We start from the raw sequence: 12,722 nt of genomic DNA on the forward strand, positions 1-12,722 counted from the left end.
AGGCTTTAGAGGTAGCCTGATTATAGGCTGTTGGAATGGGGAAGCTGTAGACAGGATAGCTAGAAGTGGACACCCTGTGTTATTGGTTAGGGGCATATATTTGACTGTTCAAAGTTGATCCTATCTTGAAAATGGGGGAAAAAATAGAGATGCTGCCAGTTATTAATCAAGTCCTGGCTGTTTAGAGCCTATTGTTACAAAGATATTGTTTGGCTTCCTGGACTGGTTGCCAGAGACAGTAGTTTGATTTCCTGGACTGGTTACTATACATAGCAGGTTGGCTTCCTGGGGTGGTTACTGCAGATTGTGGGTCAGAGTTCATTTTTATTGATGGTCTGGCTGTGGTTCCTTTGTATATTCAGTTTCTCATCTCCCTCAGTCCAGCTATGTAAGCCAGAAATGGAGGAGGCACTAGAGCATGCTAACAAGAATGTGAGCTCTGGAATCACACTGTGTTTATTTCACAGGTCCTTCACATATTTTCTGTGTGACTTTCAACAAGCTACATAAATTTTAACTTTAGTTTACTTACAATAAACATGAGAGGAATGAAGACTTATCTGAGGCAGATACAGTCATTGCCTGCTACGTAACAGCCACTACCCCCACTTGTTTTCTGAGAGTGTTAAAAGCATTACCCATTCTAAAGTTCTTTCTGCCAATAGCCTGAAATTTAAATTAACAGAAGTTCTATAATTTGAAGGCTGGCAGTGTTGTAATAATGCAATTATTTGGCTAAATTTGTGTAAACACAGAGGGAGAGGCAGGAGGTTCTGCTGAGAAAACAGTGTGGCCCCTGGCATCTTCCAAGCACTTTCTCTTAATCACAAAATTCAATGGAAGTGTCTTCCCATAACACAGAAGACACTATTTTATATAGTTCTAACTGGATTCATTAAAATAAAAGCTACTGGGATTAGCAGGTGAAATGGGCCAGTGACTAGAAGACAGATATTCTCAAGGATTATGCACAAGAGGGGAGAAAGTGATGTAACAACAGAAGCAGAAATTGGAGTGATGTGGCCAGGAGACAAGGAATGCTGTCCCACTCCAAAGCTGGAAGAAGCAAGGAACAGATTCTCTCCTGGAGCCTCCAGAAGGAACAAGCCCTACTGATACCTTCATTTTAGTCACTCAAGACTCTTTTTGTGTTTTTGACTTTCAAAATTTTAAGAGAACAAATTAATGTTATTTTAACCACTACATTTGTGGTAATTTGTCTAGCAGCAGTAGAAAAGTAATATGTCATCTGTATTTTATTTACCTTGCAGAATATGAGGTCATTCAGAGTTTCCTGAATCTTTGTCCTAGGTTCTAGCTTTTTGCTGTTGGGTTATCTCAAATTAAATGCATTTTAACATGCAGATGTGAACAATACCCAGCAGATGATATGGAGTACCAAAGAAACAGAACAGAGAAACGGAGAAAGTAAAAGAACATGAGATCACAAAGAAGGCCTGATTATGCTATTATTACCTATGGGGGTTAGGGATAGCTGTACTGCAGCAGAGGCAGTTGGGGCCAATACTACACAGTCCTTAAGCTAAAAATGCCAGAGGTAAGCCCGAGACCCAGCGCCAACTAATTTAATTAAGAAGATCTCTGCTGGAGGGTGTCTGGGAAAGAATTTTCTTCTTAAAGAGAGATGGATGAAGATAAGACTTTTCCCTCCCTCCCTTCTTGTTGGGTATGTTTGGTGTGAAGATATGCCATACAGATCTGCTGCACCTATTTGGGCACCATGAGGAAGAGGCCAACAAAATTCTAGAGAAGGCAACCCAGTGCTCTGGCAGTATTGAGGCTCCAAACCAGCCCTGGGTATGTATATTTCCAAGCTTCTTGTTAGGCAGGAAATGAAATGTCTGTATCAACCAAGACATTTTTTAGTTAGGTATTTATTATTTGTGGCCAAAAGCATTATAATTAAATGCTATGTTTCTTTTTTAAATAAAAGTTGTCTTCTAAATTCATCTAAAGTACTTGTTGCTAATCTCAGTTCAACAGACAAGTGATTTCTGAGAACTGACTTTGTGCCAGCACTGTGCTGGGCCCTTTTGGGAGGTATAAAAATGAACCAGATATAATCCCTGCACTCATGCAATCTATGATTTAACAAGGGAAGGGAAACATATTACAGGCAGAATATAATAAATCTTTTATAAAAAGACTAACAAAGCCATGAGTTGGAGCGAGAATGAGGCACTGGGTGGAGTACACTCAATACCCCAGTATACCAAGGACAGGATGGAGGGAGAATATTTAAAGCAAAAATAAAGTCAACAAAAATTCAGTCTGCTTTTTATTATTATCACACTCTGGCAGTTCTAAACAAAGTTAATGATAAAATATTCCTTCCAGGAAAATATACTTTGTGGGTCTAACTTCTAGACAATTCTGTTGCTGTTGGGTTTTAAGGATATACACGTATGTGGCCAGGCACTGTGGCTCATGCTTGTAATACCAGCATTTTGGGAGGCCAAGGCAGAAGGATCCCTTGAGGCTAGGAGTTTGGAGCTAGCCTGGGCAAGACCCCCATCTTTACCAAAAAAAACTAAAATTAAATAAAATTAGCCAGGCATGGTGGTGCAAGAATGCTGCCCTAGCTACTGGAGAGGCTGAGGCAGGAAGATTACTTGAATCCAGAAGTTCAAGGCTGCACTGAGCTATGGTAGTGCCACTGCACTTCCCCTGGGCAACAGAGGAACACCTTGTCTCTAAAATTAATAATAATATACATATACTTTAACTTCATACATCTTTATTACTTATACTTTAATAAATATGCAAACTTGGTTGCATGTAATCATTTCAAGAACAAGTTTATAATAATTCAGAATTATATGATGCTTTGAGATATTTCCCCTTGAATTATCTAAGTCAAGCAGACAGTTCCCATGTGAGGTGGATATTATTATCTCCATTTCACAGACAAGGAAACAAAGACCCAGAGACCTATGGGGACTGGCTTTAGGTAGTTAAATTAGTAAGTGAATTAGCCAGTTTTGGAAACAGAGCTATTTTTCCCCCACCATATTAATCTACCTCTTTAGCATTTGTGATTTCCCCAAAATATATGTGAGTAAAATGTGAATGTGCAAAGACAGATGTATAATCTAGTGGAGCCTCTTTAGATCTCTGGTATCAGAAAGGATTAACACCTCAGAGGAGGACACGGTATATCAGTCTTTTATGATCATAGTTATCCCTCAAGGAGTATCGCTTAACCAAAAGTGGATCAGTGTCTTCTGATAGAACTTTCTAGGTGATGGAAATTTTCCATATCTGTGCTGTATCTGTCCAATATGGTAGCTTTCAGTCATGGGTGGCTTTTGAGTACTTGACATGTATCTAGTGTGACTGAGAAACTGAGTTTTTCATTTTATTTGATTTTAATTAATTTACATTTACATTTAAAGTAAACATATTCAGCAGTATAGGAATGCGTAATGTATTATTTATCTCTTCCAGAAAGTTCTACAGTGGAACTCTATCATATGTGCATTAAACTGAATTGAAATCATACGACTCAGCAAAATCAACATAACAACTGATGACAACAAAAACAGCCATATGAACAAAAACTGATGGGCATTTTAAAAATACAGAATGGCTCAAAACTTAAATGCTTGATCTAGTGCTTAAGTGAAGAGAGTAATGTCTATTCTATCCCTTTATTCAATTTTCAAAAACAATTTTGATTTTATGTAATTTTTGTATTTCCTGCTGAATTTTGAACACAGGCTCTGAGTAAGATGCAACTTCTATGTGGTCTATTTGATGTAGATGGTAATTGAAACATATGGAGCATTTAGACAATTCTGCTTCATTCTTCCATTTCTTATGTCTTTTTCCCAAGGTCTCTAAAATCTATTTTATTCCCCAATATTCCATGAATCAATATGCCATTACTTTTAATGGCAAAAACCGCAATTAATTTTGCACCAACCTAATAGAACTTGTGAAAACAAGTTCAAAGAAGTTCTTTCTGTCATTTTTATCATTCTGATAATATAGTCATATACATACTATAAGATATTGTTAATCTAGTAATCGATTGACTAGGAGTTTCCATTAAGTAGTACTACTGCACACCAGTAGAACAATGATTAATTCTCTGTTGGATCCTGGAATGTCTTTGGAGGTTTCAAAACTTGTAACACTGTATTAAAGTATTCATATATTTAAAATTATTTAAAAATCTTATTTTATGGATAATTAATAAATCATGCATGTCATGTAAATAATTAAAAACATTCCAACTATAGCATACAACAGTGGTTCCCAAATGCCAGACCTTGGATTAGTGTACTCCTTATAATTTATTATCATTGCATAGAAAAGTGAGAAACATAAAGAGATAAAAGATGGTCTTATATTCTGTAATTATGTTCCTCTAAATTTTTTGGTGTTAAAATATCTGTTGGTAAAGTAAGCAAGCTTATGTAAGTCACTGAAATTCTTTGGAATCTCTTGGAAACATTGCTATTGAGCAAGAGTTCTTAAATTTATGATTTCTTAAATTTCTTGAGATTCTCAGGCTGTGGTCTAGTGAATCAGAGCCTAGAAATGAACGCAAAGCTTGCCACTGATTAAAATACATACTAATGTTTGAGAACCACAGATACAGAGCTAAGCATACAGGCTTTGAATCCAGATACTCTTAAGTTTGAAATCTTGCCTGGTTGTTTTCTAGCTGTGTAACCTAAGAAGCCTTCATTGTCTCACCTGTAAAATGGAAGCGCTGTTAAGAGCATAAAAACACTAATCATTGTGAAGTTTCTAACAGCAATTCGTCTAGAATAGAAACCTAAAACAGTTAGTTCCCTACCACTGCCCTTTCCCTGACTATGGTAGGTGAGCGTCCACTGTATACTTTCATATGTGTATTTTGGTAGGCAGAATTTTAAGATGGGCCTCCAAGATTCCCAGCCAGTGATTATTCAATGATGTGAATCTAGGTACTGCTGTGAAGAAATTTTGCTCATGTAATTAAATTCCTCAAATCAGTTGATCTTAAAATATGATTATTCTTGTGGGCCTAATCTAATCACATGAGCCCCGTAAAAGTAGAGTTTTCTCTTGCTTGTTGCACAAGAGGATGTCAGAGAGATGCTCTTGGACAGGCAAGTCTTGAAGAAAGGCAGCATCTGTGTTGTAAACTGCCCCTGGGCACTACATGGGAAGGACCTGAGGGTGGCCTCTAGCTGCTGAGATCAGCCCCTCACTGAAAGCCAGCAAGACAAAAGGATTTCCTTTCCACACTACTTGGAAATGAATTTTGCACTAATGTGAAAGGGTTTAGAGGGAGACCTTTCCTGAGTTGAGCCTCCAGATGAGTATGCAACTGGCTGACTTGATTTCAACTCTGTGATACCTTGAGCAGAACCCAATCATGCTGTGCCAGACTTCGAACCTACTGAACTGTGAGATAATAGATGGGCATTGTCTTAAGTTTCTAAGTCTGTGATAACTTGTTATGTGGTGATAGGACACATACACTATATACGTATCATGGAATCATATGTTTATACTTTAAAAAGATGATATTCTTTGAAAAAAATTCCTCCTGTTGTCTTTTCCACAACACACCTAAGCTTATATCTATAACATAAATAAGAAATGACAGTTTTCATTTTCCAAGGGACAAATGGAAAGAAAAACAGCATATCCACTATTTTGACATATCACCAAGGACTACATAAATGTATGCCTCTTTCACTCCATCTTCTTTAGTTTGTAATAAATCCCCTACAGTGAAACAACCTTCCTATCTTGCCCACAGGCTTAGCTAAACAATCTAGAAGCAACAGCAACTGAACTTTTAACTTGGTGAAACAGCAAGCCCCAAAAGTTTACAACTGTAAACAGCTTTCTCCCTTATCACTGTTGTTGACTTTTCGTTTTCTTAGTCTTTCTGTAGGGTTTGGGGTGGGGGTAGGATGGAGGTTAGGGTGTTGGCATTTTCTGCCCTTCTGACCTGGACCAAGATCAAAATTTTCTTTGAAAAGGGAACATTAAGCTTTATATGTTGTTCAAGGTAAATCCCAATGGGTTTGGAGTGTTTAGATTATGAACTTGGACATTCATCCTAATTATATCTTCTAATATACTTCAAACAAAAATAAATCTTGTCTCTAGGCTCAATTAAGTTACATATAATAGAAGCATGATGATCTCTTTTACAATCTGAAGCAACTATTCATGGGAATATCTATTTCCATAGAAAGCATGCGATCATTCTCCCATGTAAACAGTGAGAATAACACCTAACATTTATTAAACACTTCCTTAGCCAGACCCTATTGAGGGCACTTTATGTGTGTTAATTTGTTTAACTGTCATAACATTTCTCTGAGAAAGGTACTGTAAATTCTAAACTTATGCCTTTTGTACAATGAGGAAACTACAGAGTATTTAAATAACTTGCCACAAATCACATAGCTAATAAGCGGAGGAGTTCAGAACCTAGAAATTCCGGCTTTCAAGCTGTATATTTAATACCTATTCTATTCTGAGACAAGATGCACTATTTCTCTCAGTCTCAAAATCTGCTGCATGCAAAATGCAGTGTTCGGTGGCAGATGCAGGGCCCTCGTGTCAAAGAATGTTGTCTCTACTTGGAGTGGTAAAATGTACAGGCATGAAACAACAATACATCTAAAACCAGTAACTGAGTCCAAACATTCCCTCTCCTTCACCACTGTTATTGGCAATAAAAATGAATGAGATTGCCTGCTTTAAAACTTCTGCCTAGAGCCTAGACAATTCAATAAGTCACGATAAAACAAACAGTACAGTTTAAGAGTTTATAACAAGATAGAAGCTTTCAGTTCAAGTTATGAGATAAAAAGGTCTTGAAAGGTGATTCCCTAGATCCCTGTTCCTTTATCATATGTGCTTGGATCCAAAACACCCTGGGTTTGAAATGTTTGTGTTAAAATGAAGGAAGGCAAAATTCACTTCTCTCAGTCCTGGGCTATTTTATTATGATTTGTTGTTTATTATTACTGGTGTCACCATTTTAAACTGTGTGTGTGAGTGCACACACAGGACTGCACATTCATGTGGTTAAAAATAAACAAAATAAAGGCATAAAATGCACAAAAGGGATGTTCCCCATCCCTCTGGCAGAATAAATTTTAGAACTACTAAGTTTTCTTCTTGCCATGTTCCAAATGGGCTTTGAAAATACAACCAGCACAACTGTCTCACTCCTGACACAGGCTACCTGAAGCTTGCATACTCAAAGTTCTATAAATTAAATAATATCTTAAATAAAGAGGGTACCTATTTATAGACACATGTAATGAATCCTTTCTAATATAAATAACTGTTGTTGCAATGATCCATTTTGGAAGTTAATATGTGTTATATTGGGTTTAAAGGAACTGCTCAGTTGTAGGCTTTCTCATCTCTCACCTGAACCAGAGTGAAATCTTTCTAATTGCTTGCCCTTTCTTCAGCCTCAAAATATCCACCTCTACTCTTTCTCACTCCCAACTTCACTCTTCATATTGCCTAGAGAAGGGGCTCTTAACCTAGATTCATGGATAGAATTCAGTGGTCCATGAACTTGCATAAACATTGTCTTTATTTTCACTAATTTATTACTGAAATGTATTATTTACATATGTTGTGAATTGAGACAACAATCCACAGTATAATATTAACAGCAGTTGTGACTTTGTCACCAAACAAAATCAGATGTTTTTATATCTCATTATAACTGCAGCAAACATTCCCACATATCATTTATAGTCACCACCATTCAAAATTATGATAGTTATTAGACTTGCTGCTAGATCTTGTTATTTAGTGTACTAATAAGAAGCACATATTTGCTGTATCATAATTTTTAGGAACTTGATAGCTGGATTTCCATGCAATTGGTCTCCTTTGAAATACTATGTGTCTGTTTTTTTTTTTTTTGAGTACTAATAAGGGATCCATAGGCTTTCCCAGAGTGTTAAAGAAGTCCATGGCACAGAATTAAGAAATTCTGTCTAGAAAGATATTTCTAAAACAAAGTTCACCTTAAGCTACTCCCTTAACTTAAATTTCTTCAGTTGCTCCAAGTCCACCCCAATTAGCATCCAAATCCTTTGTGGCTCATAGAAGGCCTTCAGTGATCTCCAAGCCTCCCTCAGCTGCCTCATCACTGGTGTGTTCATCCTTGTACTCTACATTCCATCTGCTTCAAACTGTTTCAAGTTCCCAGATACACTGAGCCATCTCAGCTTTCTTGTGTTCTGGGCATGCTGTTCCTTCTGATAAAAATGTCTTTCCTCACTTTACTGCTGGTAAATCCTACTTATCCTTTGAGGCCCAGCTCCAGGTAGCCTCCCTGTTGACACTCTGTCTGACATACTGAGTCTTTATGCTTTTCAGACTCAGGACAATCAGTCATTTCTTTGCTCCACTCCAGTACACTCTGCCTGGGCACAGAGTGTCACAGTTATGCATTTACAAGTCACTTCCTTTAAAAGTGAGTATGGGAGCTCCTTGTACCACTTGTGCTACAATGATGCCCAGCACATTGTGGTCCTTTTGTGCATATGGACTTGACTCTTGTCTACAACTGTTAAATGAAGAAGTAAATTTGAGTTGGCCTACAAGCTGGTGTTCTAGTCAGTGTAGGGCTCTCTACTGTGTAGGATGTGGGACTACCTAATTTGCTTTGCTGATAGCTTGTGAAGCAGGGCTTCTACACTCCAAATATTAGTGATGAATTCTCCTGGTCCCTCTGGGTAGATTAATTCTGCCCCCAGCCCATTCATTCAGCAGATATTTCCGAGAGTCTACTATGTGCTGGGCACTGTCTGGGGATTCAGCAGTGAATGAGCCCTGTTCCTGTTCTCTTGAAGCTTATAATGTAGAGCAACACTGTCTAACAAACTTTCTGTGGTGATGGAAATGATCTATAATATCTGCACTGTACAATACAGTAGCTGCTAGCCATATGTGTGTATTGAGCACATGAAATGTGACTAGTATAACAGTAGAACTGAATTTTTAATTCTATTTAATTTTAGCTAATTTAACTTAAATAACCATATGTTGGCAGTGGATACCATATTGACAAAGCTATTCTAGAGGGTGTGTGGTAGAAATGAGTAAGTGAATAGGAGTGTGAATAAATAAATCAGAAAACAACCAAAAATAAATTTTAAAAAATCTTGGATATTGAAAAGTGCCAACACAACAGTGATGTTGAGTCACTGAGGTGTCGGGAAGGTATTACCTTCCTTTGAGGAGGTGACATTTGGGCTGACACTTGAGTATCAGAAACATTCTGCAATGGGAAGAAATGATAGGAGAACTCTAGGCAGAGAGAACAGAAACAAGTACAAACCCCCAAGAGATTTATGTGCTTGGTTGAGGGACATAAAGACCAATGTACCTGGTGTGCAGTAAGTAAGGGGTTGCAGCAGGACCTGAGGGCATAGAGGAGCTGGTACCATATTGTAGGACTCTGTAAACCAATGTAAGGAGTTTGGATTTTTTCCAAGTACAATGGGAAGTCATTGGAGGGTTTTAAGTGAGGGGACATCATAATTTTATCTGTATTTCATAAAGCTCATGCTGATGGCTGAATGAAGAATTGACTGTGGAATGGAAACCAGGAGTCTGGTCAGAATGATTATAGTACAGGTGTGAGGTGATGGCAGTTTTACATTAGGGTCATGGTAGTAGCCGTGTATAGAATCGATATGTATTCTAGAAGTAGAGTTAACAATATTTTCTAATGGGCTAACTGGGAGGGGGTAGCAACAAAAAGAGGAATCAAGAACAACTCATGGAATGGGGGCTTTAGCATTGGACGATCCTGCTATTGACTGGGATAATAACTGGAAGAGGGGCAGGCTGAAAAATCAAAAGGTTCAGTTTTGGATATGCCAAGTTTAAAATACCGATTAGCCATCCAAATGGAAATGCCAGGTCTGGAGTTCTGAATAAAGGTCAGAACTGGAAATGCAGATTTGAGAGTTACCAAGTCGAGATGGTCTTTGACACCAAGGGGGTGCGTGAGATTATCTGTGGAAGGAGCACAGGCAGAAAGAAAGCGCTCCATTGCAGTGAGCTGAGATCGCGCCACTGCACTCTGGCCTGGGAGACAGAGTGAGACTCCATCTCAAAAAAAAAAAAAAAAAAGAAAGAAGAAAGAAAGAAAGAAAGCACTCCAGGGGGATTGAGGATGCTGATCAGCATTTGGGTAGGGTAGCAATTCCCTTCTGATTAAGATTCCTCTCTCTTGGGGGGAAAACAGGCAAATTGCAAGAACCTGGCCATCAGAGTCCCAATGACATTCATGTCACAGAGGCATACTGTGATTGTTGCACTGAGCAAAATGGGTACAACTAGGGAGTGAGAAAATGACCAGTTATTAACGGTCACTACGTTCACCCACAAGCACTGGGAGACTAGTAATAGCATCTCTATTTCACAGAGAACATATTTGGAATATAAATAAATAGTCATGGAGGCCTGAGTCCTGATTCCGTTCTTTACTGGCTGTATAACCTTGAACAAGATACCTAATCTCAAACTTCACTGATAAAATAAAGCTACAGAGAGAATGAACTAAATATTGTATAAAATCCCAATACCTAACACATAAAAAATGCCCAAAATATGTTAGCTGTTGATACAAAATACCTTGTCCAGTGTTAGTAATCCCAGTTGCTATGTGACAGGCCTAGGAAGCTTACCCAGGTGTATGTAACTCCAAAGCCTGTGGTCTTTCCACCACTCACTCCATGACTCCTGGGCTTGAAAACTACCTGACTTTGACTCTATTCCTTATTTTTCTTATATACTTCTCTAAAGCTCCTTACAAATAATTTTTAAATTTAATTCGCTTTTTTTTTTTTCAAAATTGGAAGTTAACCTATGTGGTTTCCTGAAGCTGGCTCTGCCTTCTGCTCCATGGCAGGCAAGTATACACATTGATACGTATGCCCAGAGAAATTTTCCCCCTTCAGTATTTTTCCCTTTCTGCCCCCAGACCATCTTACCCTCCAGGGGAACCTCACCAGCTTACTCAGCATCCAGGGCTCTCCAGCAAAACATAAATCACTGCTCTTTTCAAAACCTGCCATTAAACATGTGCATCAGCTAAATTCCTGCTGACTCTGCTTTTGTTGTGCATTCTATCTAATAAACCCTCAGCCTCTTTGGATGTCAGAAACAGAGAAATGGCATACAATGTATTTATCCCTGCTGATCAACTGGAAACATGAAGCTGGCCTGGGATGGTCACCTCTAAAACTCTTTTCCTTGTTTCCTGCGGAGCATGTTCTCCATCTTTGCTTTGTATTTGCACAGATGATTCATTGGATCCATAGGGATGCTCCTGGATCAACAACCACAAGTCACAAAGGCAACTTTTGCAAAAATCAGAGCATGTAGGTCTTCATGATTCCAGCCGTGTCTTCTCTCTCTGGGTGTGTGTGTGTGTGTGTGTGTGTGTGTGTGTATGTGTGTGTGTGTGTGCATGTAATCTCATCAGCATTTTCTTGCCTTACACTAGGATGAAAATTAGTCTACAAGTCTCTACAGTATAACACGTGGGTGCTGACTAGTTTTTAAGATGTCAGCATTTCCTAAGGTTAGAAGACCTAATTAACTCTCTTTGAACTTCCTCATCAGGGCCTCCTAAAGAGCTTTATTCAAGAATATGTTATAATCAGCAGTTCAACAAATTTTCTCTAGTTCAGGGGAGATAAAAAGTGGAAGACAGATGGATTACTTACTGCTTCTAACTCTTATCTTTCCTAAAAGTGCGCATGTTAGGTGATTACTTTAAAAAAAATTCTCATCATTTTGATTTCCAAACCCAAACACACTAGATCTATTTTTTTTTTAACTGCGTTATGTTTTGGCATTTGTCATCCCTGCACATCTAGAGTCCTTGTAACAATTAGGGAAGGTATCTGGTGAGATTTTTTGACATTTTTTCTCCCATTAGGCTGTGGCACAATCTAGTAAAGAAGAGTGAGATGTTGCTTGCCTCGTCATTCGTCACACCAGAACAAGAGCCGTTTGTTTTAATTAGCTATGTCAGAGGTTCCTAGCATCTTTCCAGACGTATGGGCAAGATGACACATAAACTCAGCATGCCAGGCTCTTAAAAAATAATTGCTCAAAATAAAGCCATGCAAAACCCAGCTGCTGTCTGACCCATACATACAGAGTCACACAAATGCTTATTTACTTAACTGTCCTGTCTTGGTGTCTCAACTTTGGTCCCTAATTGCCATTTCTGACAATTCTAGAAAGAAACTTTAATCTTGTCACTTTTCCCTCTATAATTCCCTGGAGCCTTAGGCTTTATGTGTCTCTTTATACTGTAATGTGGAATGAATTTTTGAAATTGGCTTGGGTTTATTTTCCCCAGTGGACTGAGAACAGCTGAAGGGCAATTACTGTGTCTTACTCACTTTTATAATCACAGAATCTAGAGTTCTACACATTGAAGGTACTATGCAGTTGAAATAATAAAAGGTCTTTCTTAACCTTTTCAGGCTAATGTGAATAATCAATGATATCTTCATCTCAGAAAAACTGAACACATATTTATAGAACCAGAATTCTGCAGATTATATAAAGGGGTTAAGAACTTTGATCTTCAGACAGGGGCTCATTTTGCTCAGTTTATCTAGAGGATAAAGGCATAGGTGGTAAAAGGCATAGGTTTAATATTGTAGCTGGGTATCATGGGG

At 38.2% G+C, this 12,722-nt stretch overlaps 1 protein-coding gene and 1 long non-coding RNA gene across 23 annotated transcripts in view; one reads left to right on the top strand and one right to left on the bottom strand.

The window, feature by feature from the left end:
- TRPM3 (transient receptor potential cation channel subfamily M member 3) overlaps positions 1 to 12,722 on the bottom strand; it is a 903,328-nt gene that overhangs the window by 437,429 nt on the left and 453,177 nt on the right. The window lies entirely within an intron of this gene.
- On the top strand, positions 818 to 3,623 carry LOC129524623 (uncharacterized). Its single transcript, XR_008668485.2, has 2 exons — positions 818 to 1,818; positions 3,469 to 3,623. It is a non-coding gene; the product is annotated as an uncharacterized lncRNA (long non-coding RNA).

Source organism: Gorilla gorilla, chromosome 13 (genome assembly GCF_029281585.2).
Source record: "Gorilla gorilla gorilla isolate KB3781 chromosome 13, NHGRI_mGorGor1-v2.1_pri, whole genome shotgun sequence".
Taxonomy (NCBI): Eukaryota; Metazoa; Chordata; class Mammalia; order Primates; family Hominidae; genus Gorilla; species Gorilla gorilla.